This window comes from Phyllobates terribilis, unplaced genomic scaffold (genome assembly GCF_046119375.1).
Source record: "Phyllobates terribilis strain yellow unplaced genomic scaffold, ASM4611937v1 Scaffold_9__5_contigs__length_417890890, whole genome shotgun sequence".
NCBI classification, from domain to species: domain Eukaryota; kingdom Metazoa; phylum Chordata; class Amphibia; order Anura; family Dendrobatidae; genus Phyllobates; species Phyllobates terribilis.
Genome location: NW_027362769.1, coordinates 332,766,823 through 332,784,094, shown reverse-complemented (window position 1 = coordinate 332,784,094; position 17,272 = coordinate 332,766,823).

Below are 17,272 nucleotides of genomic sequence, written 5' to 3'. Positions count from 1 at the left end.
CTTAATCCACGTCAGGCCCGGTGGTCTTTGTTTTTTGCCTGCTTCGATTTCATCCTTCATTTACGCCCGGCGGACAAGAATGTCAAAGCTGATGCCTTCAATCAGTGAATATGAATAGCGGTACCAGAGCGCCAATAACAGGGCAAAAATATTAAAAAGACTGATTTATTAATACACACAACGCGTTTCAGTGGACACAGCCACCTTCATCACCTGATGAAGGTGGCTGTGTCCACCGAAACGCGTGTGTGTATTAATAAATCAGTCCTTTTAATATTTTTGCCCTGTTATTGGCGCTCTGGTACCACTATTCATATTCACTGATTGTCCCTTTCCCCCTGTTGGGGTGCGGTAAAGCTGCCTTTAATTTATTGTTCTTTCACCGGTGGGAGGAATTTAATTAGAATTACTACCCTGGTTTTCCAAGCTGCGCTGCCCTAACCCCTCCGGAGCGCTGCCGGGGGTGTTGGTGAAGCTGGCCGTCCATCTCGGCGTTACATGCAACTAACCTGACCACGTGATCCACCACCGAGAGATCAGGATCTGTGGACGCCGCTGGAAATAGATGACAGCCACCAACAGAGCGGAGCTTGCGGAGCTTTACACTGGGGTTGTGCAGAGGTGCACAACTTCATAAGGTTAATAGCCATCCGCACACCCCTCCTACAATTGCAATACTGAGTCACCCATTGCGCCTTGTTCTCTCCTCTCTTTACACAAAACTGATGCCTTGTCTCGGTCCTTCCTGTCCTCCGACCAAGAGGAGGAGCCTATGCACATTATCGACCCCTCCAAGGTGATGAATGTGGCCCCCTTGGATTTGACTCGTCTTCCACCCGGCAAGACGTTCGTGGCGGTTCCTGACCGTGAGAAGGTTCTTCGCTGGGGTCATTCTTCTAAACTAGCTGGCCATGCCAGCCAAAAGAAGACCTTCCTGCTCATTTCCCGGCATTACTGGTGGTCAACCCTGCGTAAGGATGTGGTAGACTTTGTCTCTGCCTGTTCATCTTGTGGCCGCAACAAAGTTCCCAGACACTTACCAGCCGGTCATCTCCTGCCACTTCCCGTACCTGTTGCCCCATGGCAACACATCGCTATGGACTTCATTACCGATCTCCCTGTTGCTGCCGGGTGTACTGTCATTTGGGTGGTCGCGGACTGCTTTTCTAAAATGGCTCACTTCATTCCCCTGCCTGGTCTCCCGTCTGCACCTGAGCTGGCTAAGGACTTTATCCGCCATATCTTCCGTCTCCATGGACTACCCCTCCACATCGTGTCGAATCGAGGGGTTCAGTTCACCTCACGCTTCTGGAGAGCCACATGTAAACTGCTGGACGTCACCCTGGATTTCTCCTCCGCTTACCACCCTCAGTCCAATGGTCAAGTGGAGCGGATCAATCAGATCCTTACCAGCTACCTCCGGCACTTTGTTAATGCCCACCATTCTGATTGGGTGGACCTCCTTCCTTGGGCGGAATTCTCTTATAATAACCACGAGAGCGAATCCTCTTCCAAGTCCCCGTTCTTTATTGTCTATGGCCAACACCCCCGGATTCCGTTTCCCGTCTCCACTTCTGTGGACAATCCTGCCGCGGAGTCTCTTGTCAGCGAGTTTTCTACCATTTGGGAGAGTACTAGGTCCACACTTCTTCAGTCCTCCGAGCGGATGAAGAGATATGCTGATAAGAGACGTCTGAATCCGCCTCAATTCCGTCCGGGAGACAAGGTTTGGCTCTCCTCCAAACATGTGCGGCTCAAGATACCCTCCTTCATCGGCCCTTTCGAAATCCTCAAGCAAATTAATTTAGTGGCCTACAAATTAAAACTCCCGGCCACCCTACGGATTCCCAACTCATTCCACGTATCTCTCCTCAAACCCGTTGTCTTTAACTCTTTTTCCAACAATCCAGGTGCTCCCCCTGCTCCGGTTTCCGCTGAAGACGTCTTTGAGGTAGAGAGTATTCTGGCCACCAAGAGGGTAAGAGGAAAGACCTTTTTTTCTGGTAGATTGGAAGGGGTTTGGTCCTGAGGAGAGAACTTGGGAACCCAGGGAGAACATCAACGCCCAGCATCTCCTTGAAAAATTTCTTTCTGGCCAAAAAAAGAGGGGGCCTAAAGGGGGGGGTACTGTAGCATCGGCGTCTCTGCCCCTTGCTAGGCAGAGATGCTGTCCCTCTCACCTCCCCGCTCCTGGTGCGGCGTCCTCCAGCGCTCCTCTCCCCGCTGCTTCCGGCGCGCGCTCCTTCCCCGGCAGTGTGCTTAGGGGGCGCGCGCGCTCGCCCTCTCTTAAAGGTACCGCGCGTGCTGTCCTAAGGAGTCCCCGGCCAATTGCCGGAGGACCTCCCATATATAAGGCACCTCCTCCAAAATGGAGGTGCCCGAGCAAAGTTGTTTGCACTGTGTCTGATCTTTGCTTCAGCCCTCAGGTCCTGCTGCTAGCCTGACTACTCATCCTGCCAGCCTGTTATCTGCCCGTTACCTGCCGAGCCTGCCAGCCTGCTCACCTGGAGTGCTCACCTGTTACCTGCCTTGGCTGTCTGTCCGCTCACCTGGGAGCACCCGCCTGTTATCTGCTGTGTCCATCAGCCCGCTCACCTGGGAGCACCCACCAGTTACCTGCCACTTACCTGCCTCTTCTATCTGCCCGCTCACCTGGGAGCGCCAACCAGTTACCTGCCAGTTACCTGCTGTGTCCGTCAGCCCGCTCACCCCGGAGCGCCTACCAGTTACCTGCCAGTTACCTGCCTCGTCTGCCTACCCGCTCACCTGGGAGCGCCCACCAGTTACCTGCCAGTTACCTGCCTCGTCTGTTTGCCCGCTCACCTGGGAGCACCCGCCTGTTTCCTGTCAGCCTGCCTGGAGACCCTGCCGTCACTTGCTGTGACCACCTTCCTGGTAAACCTAAAGACTGCTACTTGCCCGGCTTTCTCGAACTGTGACCACCTGTCGGCTACCAGAGACTTCCGCCTGCTTGCCGTGTCCATCCGCCATACCGGTCAGTCCCAGCCATCTGACTCGTGGGAACCACCTGCTCTCTTACAAGGTCGTCCCCAGAGTAGCACCTGGTCCCTCAGCCCGGATCCTCCCTGGTCACGGTGTTGTTTGCTGCCGTACGACCAGGGTCGGTTCGGGTGGATACTTAGTCACGCCCCTCTGGGTCCCTCCTTGCACCTCGGCACAGAGGTTCCACCACCCGGACCCATAACATAGGGTATGCAGTGAGTCCAACTGCTGACCAAATTTAGGAAAAATCCCACTAAGAAATTAAAGAGACATAGAGCTGGGCCACCGTAACGACAAATTCCCATTAGAAAGGAGAGAGTCTGCTATACAGTTATAGGGTATGCAGTGAGTCCAACGGCTGACCAAATTTAGGAGAAACCCCACTAAGAAATTAAAGAGACATAGAGCAGGGCCACAGTAATGACAAATTCCAATTAGAAAGGAGAGGGTCTGCTATACAGTTATAGGGTATGCAGTGAGTCTGACGGCTGACCAAATTTAGGAAAAATCCCACTAAGAATTTAAAGACACATAGAGCAGGGCCACAGCAACAAGTACGACATGTTCCCATTAGAAAGGAGAGGGTCTGCTATACAGTTATAGGGTATGCAGTGAGTTCAACGGCTGACCAAATTTAGGAAAAACCCCACTAAGAAATTAAAGAGACATAGAGCAGGGCCACAGTAACAAGTACGACATGTTCCCATTAGAAAGGAGAGGGTCTGCTATACAGTTATATGGTATGCAGTGAGTCCAATGGCTGACCAAATTTAGGAAAAACCCCACTAACAATTTAAAGAGACATAGAGCAGGGCCATAGTAACGACAAATTCCCATTAGAAAGGAGAGAGTCTCCCATAGTGTTGGCCTATGCAGTGAATGCAAGGGTGCCAAAAATTTGGAGGCTCTTCAATGTCCCTTGGAAGAGACGAGGAGGAGGGCCTCATTAAAAAATGTTCCTATTAGAAAGGAGCGGGCCTCCTATACTTGTAATGCCCATGCGCTAAGTGTATGGGCTGACAAACATTTACCCTTGGGGGGTATACATGAACATACCGTATAAAAATTTTTTTACCCGCATCCTAAAGACCCTTTAAAAAAATTATATGGGTGTTGCATCACGGACCACGGTCACCCTGGTGATATGGTGGTGGAGGATGAGGAAAAGGAGGAGGACAAGAGCAAATAGCCAAAATCAGGAAGCGTATACCCATGTGTGGGTGTGAAAAAGTGCATGGGAATACACCTCACAAGAAAAGACACTGGATTTGAGTTTATGTTACGCTGCTATCATTCGGTGGTGTTGAGAAGTCTTGCCCAATCCAGCCCTTGTTCATTTTTATAAGAGTCAGCCTGTCAGCATTTTCAGTTGACAGGCGGATGCGCTTATCAGTTATAATTCCACCAGCGGCACTAAAAGTCCACTCTGATAAAACGCTGGCGGCAACGCAGGTCTGGACCTCCAAAGCATAGAGAGCCAGTTCATACCACGTATCCAGTTTGGATACCCAATAATTATAAGGCACAGAGGAATCACAGAGGACTTTGGTATGGTCGGCAAGGTACTCCCTCAGCATCTTCTCAAACTTTGCACTTCTTGTGAGAGTACCCCATGCCACAGGGCTTGTGCGATAGGAGGGTCTGAGAAAATTCTCCCAGAACTTTGACAGTGTTCCCCTGCCTCTGCTGGATTGAAGTTGTGTCTCTCTTGCCTGTACTCCTTGGTTGTCCAACAAGGTGTGACCACTGCCACTAGCTTTTTCAGATAGGAATTTTTTTAATAGTTCCGCAACAAGGGCTTCCTGGTACAGCCCCATTTTTGTAGACCCGTCAGCCTCATTTAGTGATGTTGAAATTCAGGTGTGTGCAGAGCTGTTGCAGAGGAAAAAAATAAAATTTTTACTTGAATTTGCCAAACAACACAGCCAATGGAAAGAGACAGATTGGTCTAAGGTGTTGTGTTGGATGAATCCAAGTTCAATCTGTTTGGTAGTGATGGCAAGCACTATATATACCTCCCAATTGGAAAACGTAAGGACGGAGGGTGCCAAACACCTACAGTGAAACATGGTGGTGGCAATGTCATGGTTTGGGGCTGCTTTTCTGCATCTGCCATTGACCCTCTGCATAGAATTGATAGAAATATGAATGCTTCCATGTAGAAGGATATACTGGAGAAAGTAATGCTGCCACATGGTAAAACCAAAGTTGGTAGGGGATGGAAATTCCAGCAGGACAATGATCCTAAGCACACATCCAATTTAGTCAAAAATTGGTTAGCAAAGAAATAAGTTTGCCTGTTGCAATGGCCAACCAATCACCTAATTTAAACTCTATAGAGCACCTTTGGAATGAGTTAGGGCGATGGGTTGGAGCTCATACCCAGAGCAATAAAGATGAATTGTTTGCAGATTTGCAAATGGAATGGAGCAAGATCCCTCAAAATGTATTGAATACCCTGAATACCCTAGTGGCTTTAATGCTCCATCGGTGTGGTGCAGTAATTAAAGCAAGAGTTTATGCTACAAAATGCGAAGTTATGGCATTGTAAACAATGAATTACTCTCTATGTTGTGATCAATAAATAGTATATGCAAAACTTTTGGCAGTCAGTTTTCTTTAATTAAATGAGCTTACCTATATTCAAAAGCATTTTGCTTAAATTTAAGGTCTCGTATGATGACAACTTCATGCACTTTCAATTCATCACCAGGGAAATGGCCTCACAATAACGAGACAGAAGTAATCACACTACAGTTAGGTCCATATATATTTAGACAGAGACAAAATTTTTCTAATTTTGGTTCTAGACATTACCACAATGAATTTTAAACAAAACAATTCAGATGCAGTTGAAGTTCAGACTTTCAGCTTTCATTTGAGGGTATCCACATTAAAATTGGATGAAAGGTTTAGGAGTTTCAGCTCCCTTAACATGTGTCACCCTGTTTTTAAAGGGACCAAAAGTAATTGGACAATTGGCTCCAAGCCTATTTCATGGACAGGTGTGGGCAATCCCTTCGTTATGTCATTCTCAATTAAGCAGATAAAAGGCCTGGAGTTGATTTGAGGTGTGGTGCTTGCATTTGGAAGGTTTTGCTGTGAAGTAAACATGCTGTCAAAGGAGCACTCCATGCAGGTGAAACAAGCCATCCTTAAGCTGCAAAAACAGAAAAAAACTATCCGAGAAATTGCTACAATATTAGGAGTGGCAAAATCTACAGTTTGGTACATCCTGAGAAAGAAAGAAAGCACTGGTGAACTCATCAATGCCAAAAGACCTGGGCGCCCACGGAAAACAACAGTGGTGGATGATCGCAGAATAATCTCCATGGTGAAGAGAAACCCCTTCACAACAGCCAACCAAGTGAACAACACTCTCCAGGAGGTAGGCGTATCAATACCATAAAGAGGAGACTGCATGAAAGTAAATACAGAGGGTTCCCTGCACGGTGCAAGCCACTCATAAGCATCAAGAATAAAAAGGCTAGATTGGACTTTGCTAAAAAACATCTAAAAAAGCCAGCACAGTTCTGGAAGAACATTCTTTGGACAGATGAAACCAAGATCAACCTCTACCAGAATGATGGAAAGAGAAAAGTATGGCGAAGGCGTGGTACAGCTCATGATCCAAAGCATACCACATCATCTGTAAAACACGACGGAGGCAGTGTGATGGCTTGGGCATGCATGGCTGCCAGTGGCACTGGGTTACTAGTGTTTATTGATGATGTGACACAGGACAGAAGCAGCCGAATGAATTTTGATGCATTCAGAGCCATACTGTGTGCTCGGATCCAGCCAAATGCAGCCAATCTGATTGGTCATCGTTTCATACTACAGATGGACAATGACCCAAAACATAAAGCCAAAGCAACCCAGGAGTTTATTAAAGCAAAGAAGTGGAATATTCTTGAATGGCCAAGTCAGTCACCTGATCTCAACCCAATTGAGCATACATTTTAGTTGTTAAAGACTAAACTTCAGACAGAAAGGCCCACAAACAAACAGCAACTGAAAACCACAGCAGTGAAGGCCTGGCAGAGCATCAAAATGGAGGAAACACAGCATCTGGTGATGTTCATGAGTTCAAGACTTCAGGCAGTCATTGCCAACAAAGGGTTTTCAACCAAGTACTAGAAATGAACATTTTATTTACAATTATTTAATCTGTCCAATTACTTTTGGTCCGTTTAAAAACAGGGTGGCACATGTTAAGGAGCTGAAACTCCTAAACCCTTCATCCAATTTTAATGTGGATACCCTCAAATGAAAGCTGAAAGTCTGAACTTCAACTGCATCTGAATTGTTTTGTTTAAAATTCATTGTGGTAATGTCTAGAACCAAAATTAGAAAAATGTTGTCTCTGTCCAAATATATATGGACCTAACTGTATATACTGGCAAGGCATCTTTCAACCTTTCAGTAAGACGCTCACAAAATTGACTTCTAAGGGCTGAGTCATTCCATTTAGAATCCATTGCCCATCTACGGAATTCAGAACTGTACGTCTCCACTGACCAATTCCCCTGCGAAGGCAACATAGCCTAGACTCAACCAAGGCGACTTGGTCAGGGTCATCATAGATGAGGTTCATAGCCCCGAAAAACCACTCTACAGACTAGAGACAAACCGAATCCTGCGGTATAGAAAATGCCCTGGATTGAGGATCTCCCTGCAGGAGAGAGATCATAATTCCAGCTCGTTGCGCATCACTTCCGGAGAAGTAAGTGTGGCGCCCCTGAGGGTTCAGTCGCCACAGGGTTACTGCACCTCAGATAGAGGTGTGGTATCTCCTCTCCCAGGTAAAGATGGAGCATCACCCTGGACACCACTTTACCACTCAACACTACACCAATCCTGTCCTGTAGGGGGCCTAAATGCACCAGGGTGCTGCCCCGGCCCGGGATAGAGGAGATGGGGGGAACCAAAGATAGGGGGAACCATGTAGTGGGTGAGGGTGGAGGACACACTTTTAGGAAACACATATTGATTCATATTTAATCTACGGCCATCTTAAATTCAATGTCTTTGATTGTGATCTTCGTCTCTGATGGTGGTCTTCTGCTAGAGTCCGGCAAAAGGCTGCAGCTGACCGAAGATACATGGTCCTTGTTCTCTGGCCTTGAGACGAGGAGCGGGTCAGAGTTAACCACTGTCTCTACCCGGTCAAGGTCCTGACCTGGGAAGGCCTTGGAGGGGAGCAGAGGAGATAGGCTCCACAGGCAAAAGGATCCCAGGGGATGCGGACGGAGCGGAGTCGCCACCTGTATATGTGTCACCCTGGCCTGGATGCCACAAAATGTAATAAAGCTGTGTCTGAGAGCAAGGGGGAGGTTCTCTAGTCAGGGGAACATTAGCATGCAGTACCTCCTGTCTCAGGCCAGTAGGGGGAGCAGGCTGCCCCTATAAAAGCTGGTGCTGGGGGCAGGGTTAGAGAGAACTGGATGACCTGTCTCGGTACTGAGACGTGTCCCGGAGCAGAGCAGGGACAGAAAGTTGTATTGCACCTAAGAGGAAGTGTGGCAGGAGGAGAGCCACAAGCCAGAGACAAGAGGTGAAGTGAGCCGGTCTTGGCAGATAACGGACTTAATTTACCACACTTTGGTGTCTGAGGCTGGGAGGATTCCACATCCTAAAACAGATAACCAGTTCGCAGGGGACTGTATATTCCCTGGCCTAAGAAGCCTGGAGGCTCTGCCACAACAGAAGGAACCAGCAAAGCCGTACCAGGCTGGGATCAGAAAGGAACCCACGTCGCAGGCCATACAGGCGAGAGTACACGGAAAGCTCGGAAACGTGGGCTGTTACCCTATCAGGAGGAGATAGCCAGAAGGAGCGCAGAAAGCACGGTAGGCCTACACCCTCACCCTGACTAGGGCCAATTTCCCCATTGCTCTCAGACATCCAGGTCCCCTCCTAGCCGGGACTGTTTGTGGGTCAGTTTACCTGTTCTAGTAAAGACCCTGGACTGCAACCTGTTGTCTGTGTGCTCCTTGCTCCTCCAGCACTAACGGCACTGGGACTCTCACCACCAGCACTCCCACCATCCATTATACTGCCCTGGGGCCGCACTCTTCCCGTGGGGAGTCACACCATCCCAGCTGCATACATCATCAGCCCCAGCGGTCTGCCTTGCAGCGGCGGTTCCTAATGACCGCAAATCCACGGGTGACGTAGTCGGACATAATCATCAGCACATAACGGACTACCACTGGCCTGACCACCCTGAGCCACGGAACCGGGTTGCCACTACTACCCCCATCGTTCTCCTATTGCCCGGATCCGAGTGCCCCATGGCCCAGGGGGCGAGTCATATACCTCACTCTGGCCTAGTCACAGAAATTCTTGCTGCAAGAGGGGTGACCGGCCCCCGATATTTGACTTGTCACTTCACGTCTCAGTCAGAAAAGCCCAGAGGCTTAGTGGATCCCAGGGGGATACGGACGGAGCGGCCTATGCCACCTGTATCTCTCACACTGCATTTATCCAGTGGGACCCGGCTTTACACCACGTTCATACCACACATACAGTCAGGAGAAGGAGAAGGAGAGGAACACGCTGACGGGGTCTTGACAGGTGCTCCTGATCTACCTGGGAAGTGCTGAACCCCTTCCTGGTGACCGCAGTATGCTGTGTGTAGCAGAGGGAAGCTTTGCGGCTAAAGTTCATCTGAATGTGAGTAAAAACCCTGGATGACTTCACACCCCGCTTCAGCCTGTTATTTCCTGCGCGGCACTGCACCCACCATCCCTTCTCACACTGCCCTGAGGCCTGCTTCGCCTGTGGGGAGCTGTCCCATCTTCTCTGCCCATAACACCGGCCTCAGTGGATTGTTGCAGCACTGGTGGCCCTCACCAGACACCACAGGTGGCATAGTCGAAATACCACTCATCCTAAAAGAAGCCCATTATTTTCATGTGACAGCCCTGGGCACGGAAAAGGTCTTGGCCACGACTGCATCCCCATAACATCAGCAAGGCCCGGCTCCGGGTACCCCCACCACTCAGGGAGGGCGTCGCATAAGGATGAAGTTTAAATTACAGTTTGCAGGGCTCCTTGAATACAAAAAACTTGTCCCTACCTCCTGAAAACCTGTCTGGGCGTGCAACCTTTGGTTCAGGCTGGACAGGTCTACCTGCAGAGACCCCCACATTAGTGACCTGTAGCCGCTGATGCTGTTGCTGAACCTCACAGCAGAGGTCATTCACCTCCAGAGACAGACTGTACAGCAGCTCTGCAAGCTCTACAACTGAATTCATACCAAGATAAAAGGAGAAAAAAAAACAATAATAAATAAAAAAAAAACACACACACAATGAAACACAAGTGTCAGTTTTTGTTTTCTTTTCTTCTTTAAATGTGCACGGCCGGTGATGATGTCATGCAAAATGTGGGAAATGCTAAGTTCAACACGAAGTCTTAGGGGAAGGGAGCCCAGACACTAGGGAAAGGGGGAATAGAGACCTCCTAGGCTGATCTGATATCACCCTCTCTCCACTAATGTCCCTATATTGGTTCCTCACCATATGCCGCACAGTAACCTAAAACCCTGTTTGTCCCTAGAGCTAGGCCCTGTCTAGGGAAGTGGGGGATGAGCAATAGTATGTCCCGACTAACAATTTAAGACAATGTGGCGCCCCTGCTTTCATTAGTGCCACAGATCCTAGAAGGGTCCACAAGAGGCCCTCATAGCATACACACACCTCCACCTTCCACCTCAGACCACCAGAGGGAGCCCGTTAGGGATATAAAAAGGGAAGGTGGAGCTAGGCAGTCAGTTCCTCTGGAGAGTTCAGCAAGTACAGATCTGAATACAGAGTCGAGCTCGGTCTAGTCTGAGGAGAGCCCTTGCAGAAGTGATACTGCAGTGGAGCTCAGTCAGTTTAGTCAGACTCATTTGTAGCTCAGAATAGTGAGCTTAAGGCGTGCCGATGCCATAAGAGCGGTGAAGCGCGGCAAGCTGCCGCTAGTGTGTATAGCCTAGTGAGGGCCACTATGGCTGTGGCATTACAGTGAGTGGCAGACAATCCCTGCATGATTGGTGCTCTAAATAGCGCCAGACATGCAGGACACGCTTTTGGTGCACGAACAGTTATCGAACTTAACCTCGAACAGCCGAATTTTTGCAAATCGTTCGCGTTCGTCGAACGACTCGAACACCGCCGAAAACAGCTCGAATTTGAGATTAGCGACCAGTTCTAGTCGAACACCGCTCATCTCTACTACCTACGCTGCCCTGAGGCCTAGCTCCACCTGTGGGGAGCTATACCACCCAAGCTGCCTTAACACCGGCCTCAGTGGGCTGCCGCAGCGCTGGAGGCCCTCACCAGACTCCACAGGTGGCGTCACGAACTTTCACATAATTATCCACCCTTTTAAAGAGAGGCCCCGGGTACGGGCCCGGGAGCCGACCACCGTGACATCCCCCAGAGTCAGACAACAAGGCCCGGGCGCCTAGTCGTCCCCATCCCCTGGGCGCGTCAACAAGGTAGACAGACGAGGGGGAAAGTAACTTAGCTTCAGCCGACTTCAAAGAGATTGCAACACGTCCTCTCAGCTCCAGGAGGAAGTAAGAAGACTGCAACAGCTCCAAGCCTTCACAAGGGGTCATATTAATATAACAGGCACCACCCTATAGCAAACAGGAAGTATTTACACACCCAGGCCTGGATGTCAGTCAGCAGGAGGGAGGTAGCCGCTGGGGCCTAGAGTGTGACAGATCTAAGAAGCTGTCTGTAATGCCAATTGAAGGGATCTCCTGCAACCAACTGCAGGGCACCTGTCTGTCACATCTGACACACCCTTTATTAGGTGAAGAGACTGTGCTGCTCGCCTGTCAGAATAATGTACCAGAGGAATCCAAGTCGATGTAGTGATGAAATAGACTTTATTTCTACGCATTTCTTGGTGATCACACCACTTCCTCAGGACAGTCTATACACATACACATGCAGGGTCTGTTATTTATAGCGAAAGAATGCACATGGATACGCATCCCTTGCTCCCTTCAAAAAAAAACACCGCACTCAGTGGGCGGGGAATCAGACTAAATGCATGTATACACCGTAAAGCACATTGTTCTGCATTAGGAGAAACCCAGGGCCAACCGCACCAGCATATGGTCACACAAGGGGTCTGAGAATCTCATCTCGGTACCTAATGGCAGTCAGGCTACCTCTGGCGAGCACATGGAGGGCTGTGCGGCAATCCAAAGAAATGCCACCCCACACCATTACTGACCCACTGCCAAACCAGTCATGTTGAAGGATGTTGCAGGCAGCAGATTGCTCTCCATGGCGTTTCCAGACTCTGTAATGTCTGTCACATGTGCTCAGTGTGAAACTGCTTTCATCTGTGAAGAGCACAGGGCACCAGTGGCAACTTTGCCAATCCTGGTGTTCTGTGGCAAATAGTGTTGAGCCACCCCCGTAGTGTTCGAGTTCGGTTCGGTTCGTCGAACACCCGTGTGTTCGCCGAACTGTTCGTCGAACTGTTCGTCGAACACCTTCGAACACCGTTAAAACCAATGGCAGGCAAACAAAAACACATAGAAACACATAGAAAACACCTTCAAAGGTGTCCAAAAGCTGACAAACTGCTCAGAAGACACAACTAACACATGGAAAAGTGACAAGTACATATAGTCATGAGAAAAGAAAAGAGGTGGAGGAGTAAAAGGAGGGGGAGATACAGATATAGGCATGTCATGCCCTTCTAAAATCCAAAAAGTGAGAAGCCGACACGTTCAGTCCGCTCCTGCCCGTGCCACCTCCGTGTCGCCGGGTTTGTGCCAGAGCCGCGGTGAACCCTGACGGCCAGCCCCCCTCTCCCAATACTGGTGCCTGTCCGCTGGTGGGTCGAACGAGCCCCCCTGTGGTGGAGGCAGCTCTAAGCTTTTTAATTTAAATTGTCTCTCTAATTTGAATGAATACACTTTAAATCCATTTACAAGGATCTATTGGAGGGCAAGTCTCATGCCAGCAGCCGCGTAATTCCAGCTCCAGTAGCGTCCACTAAAGCTGCTGCAGTTAAAAAGCTTTTATAAGGATCGAGCTCGGCTGTCCACCGCAAGGCATCCTACTGCCAGTCCCAGCTCCTATGCCTTGGAGTGCCTCCTGATGCTCTTCACTGAGTATCCCGTGGTCCCGAAGCATTTCCTTTGAAAAAATTAAGTGTCCAAACTACAGGTGGTGTAGCTTGCTTAACAGCCGGGATAATCCGCTGACTAGCAGACACTGCTACTAGGCACAAAGTATTTCCTGGGCTAGATGCAGTTAAAAATTTGTAATTAGATACTCTCGTTGGATGCTGAGAAAGCATTCCATAGAGTCTCCTGGCACGCCATATATGATTCTCTTAAAAAGCTTGGGGTAGGGGTCTAGGGGACCCTTTTATAGCCAAAATCACGGCCCTGTATCGCAATACGTCACCTAGGCTGAAGATAAATGGAACTGTAGCACCCTGAGGGCTCGGTTGCTACAGAGGTATTGCACCTCACCCAGAGGTGTGATATCTCACTCTCAGGTAAGGATGGAGTGTGGATCAGGACCCGACACCTGCATGCATTACACCACATTGCCGTGGGGCAGGGCGACCAATATGCCCCTGAGATGGGCACGACAGTCCCTGTCCCTGGCTGGAGTGGGGGGGCGAACACTGAGGAAGGGGAACCTGTAGTGCAGGAGCAGGGAGGAAGCAGTTCCTGGGTGCATTGAGAAGGGAGTATAAAAGGTGGGCACCATCTTAGTTCAGTGCAGAGAAGTCTGAGCAGAAGTGGCAGGGAGCAGGGGCTCTGCATGAGCTCTGCTCCAGAGGCGGGCCTAGTAACAGAGGCCCAGGCCTGGAAGAGGGAGAAGGAAGGAAGAGGAGCGGAGAAGGCTCCAGGAACGAGGAACGAAGGGATCCCAGGGGTGCGGACGGGCGAGTCGCCACCGCACGCCCGAATCCACCTGCATGGAGGGGTCAGGCCAAAGGGGGAGACCGGTCCCCGAAACTAGTGGAGGCAGTAAAAGACCCTCAGCTAGAAACCGGAGGCTGTGACATTTTATGTGGCGCAGCCCCTCGCTACACCCGCTAGGAGGGCAGCACATAGGGTCAGGGAAACTGGCGCCAAGTTTACCAAGAGGAGGCCCGAGGCAGCCGGACAGAAGGGTTGGTAAGAAAGGCCAGACAAAGGACACACAAAGGGGGTCCTGTGAAGCGCTCCAAAGTTATCTGGGAGTTGTCTGAGCCCCTCACCTGGTGAGCACAGTACGACGTGGGCAGCCGTTACCTGCAGACGTGGTCTGGATAATAAGAACTGTGAGTAAAGGCCCTGGACTGCATCACTGACTCCGTGTCGTTACTGCTGCTGCCCTGCACCATCACCCCCATCCTCCGCATACACTGCCCTGAGGCTATACTCCTCCCGTGGGGCGTTATGCTACGCTCTGCTGCACCCACAACACCAGCCTCAGCGGTCTGCCCTGCAGCGGCGGTTCACTCTGACCGCAATCCACGGGTGGCGTAGTCGGACATTTAAACATCAAAACCACATAAATAGTTCCGCCACTGGTTTGACCACCCTGAGCCACGGAACCGGGTCGCCGCCACGAAGACTACAACCACCAGCATCCACCAAAATGGGTCCGGCTCCGGGTGTCCCAAGGCCCAGGGGGTGCATCAGAACATTTTCATCACCTTTCACAATCACCAATGGGACAAGGCAGGGATGTCCTCTGTCCCCTCTCTCATACATCCTAGTGACGGAGCACCTGCTCTCATCAATTCGCCATAACCCCAATATTAGGTGGATTGAGGTGGGAGGCACCGAGTACAAGTGCTCTCTATTTGCTGATGATGTACTAGTATATATCACTCAATCACATATATCCATCCATGCTGTTGTGGCTGAAATAGATCACTTTGTTACATGGTCAAATTTTAAAATCAATGCAGCGAAGTCTGAGGCCCTCGATGTCTCCCTCCCCAAATCCATATAGGATTCCATCCAGTCCAACTTTCCCTTTGCCTGGCCCTCACAGGGTATCAAATACTTAGGAATTCCTATTCATAGAGACCTCTCCCATCTATGTTATCTTAATTTTGGGCCCTTTATTGAACAACTCCATACAGACCACGGTTGGCAAGTTAGAACTGTAAGATTCACTACGTGAACCACTGGTGTTTTGTGGAAAAGCACATGTACACTGTGTTCCAAATTATTATGCAAAAAGTGTTTAGGAGTGATAAGGGAAGAATTTGTTTATTTGTCAGTTAAACTCATTGATGGTGATGTGTGTCAGGGCTCTTTATATCACTGTAAGCAATTGCAGACACCTGTGCTAATTAGTTTGGCAGGTGTGTCCAATGAAAGGCAAGACTACTTAAGAAGGCTGTCTCACATTATTAAGCAGCCTACATTTTCTGCCAAAATGGGAAAGAAAAAGGATGTGTCGGCTGCTGAGAAGCAACAAATTGTGGAGTGTTTAGGTCAAGGCATGACTACAATCAACATTGTGCGATGATCAGGATGAAGTGTCTTGGCAATCAAGAAGTATGTAGCTGATTCACAGTACACATGTGTGCGTGCTGATAAGGGCAAATTGAGGACTCTTTCCTACAGGCAATTATGTCAGGTTAAAAGAGCAGCGGCAAAAAAGCCTTGTCATAGCAGCAGACAAGTTTTTGAAGCTGCTGGTGCCTCCAACGTCCCCCGAACAACAAGATACAGGGTCCTTCAGAGGTTTGCAGCTGTGCATATGCCATCCTGTCGACCTCCTCTATCCACTTCACAGAAGCAGAAATGGCTCCAGTGGGCCAAACATTACATGAAGACTGATTTCAAAACTGTTTTGTTCACGGATGAGTGCCGTGCAGCGCTCGATGGTCCAGATGGATGGAGTGGAGGATGGCTGGTTGATGGACACCCCACGCAAACACGGCTACAGCGCCAACAAGGAGGAGGTGGAGTAATGTTTTGGGCTGGAATCATGGGGAGAGAGATTGTCGGCCCCTTTAGGATCCCTGAAGGCGCTAAAGATGAACTCCATAATGTATGTGGATTTTCTCAAACAGCACTTCCTGCCATGGTTCAAGAAGAAGAACCATGTATTTCACAGCAAGATCATTTTTTTGCATGATAATGCACCATCTCATGCTGCACATAAAACATCTGCATCTCTGGCTGATATGGGCATAAAAGGGGACAAACGTATGGTGTGACCCCCATGCTCCCCTGACGTCTACCCCATTCAGAACCTCTGGAGCATCATCAAAAGGAGTGTCTATGATGGCGGGAGGCAGTTCACATCTAAGCAACAGCTCTGGGAGGGTATTCTGTCCTTGACAATTGAAGCAGAAACCATCCAAAACCTGACAAATTCAATGGACGAGAGAGTTCAGAAGCTCCTTTCGAACAAGGAGTCCTATGTGAAAATGTAACATCACCTAGAATAAAGTTTTGAGTTGAAAACTGTTTGATTTCAGTTTCTAATAACCTGCTAATGCTTATAATATCAAAAATGACCATTTTTTTGGTCTTTATTAAAATGAAAAGGTTGATGGAAAAGTTTGGGGGATCTAAGAGTGTGGCAACCCAGTAGTCATGATTACTTCGAATTCTGACAATATGAGGGTCATGTTGCAGGTAGTGCAGCAAGAAGGCACTTATGTGTCTTGCGCATCTCGGAGCCCCAAAATTATTTTCCGGGCTAGATGCACCTACAAATTATTATTAATTTTAAATCTGGTGGAGCTTAGTATAGATGGGCTAATAGGATCAGTGCTGCACACTGCTACAAAGCCCAAATTATTTTCCAGTCAAGATACAGATAAACATGATTAGTAATTTGAAAGCTTAAAACGGTTGGTAGGGTGATTTTTAACCAATCATCAAGCTTTTACTCTCCCCAGGATGACACAGGGGTAGAAAAGTCGTTTCGGATCCATGATTTGTTCATCTTTATGAACGTGAGTCTGTCTACATTATCAGTGGAGAGCAGCGTGCGCTTATCTGTCAGCACACCACCAGCAGCGCTGAACACACGTTCAGACAGAACGCTGGCTGCGGGGCATGACAAGATCTCCAAGGCGTAAGTGGCTAGCTCCGGCCATTTATCCAGATTGGAAGCCCAAAAAGAGCAAGGGTCCAGTGACACAGTCATGGCTTCAATGTTTACTTGGAGATACTCCTGTATCATCGTCTCTAGGCGTTGACTATGTGTCAGACTTCTTGTCTCCTGTGGCCTTGCAAAGGATGGGCTAAAAAAGTGGTGAAATGATTCCG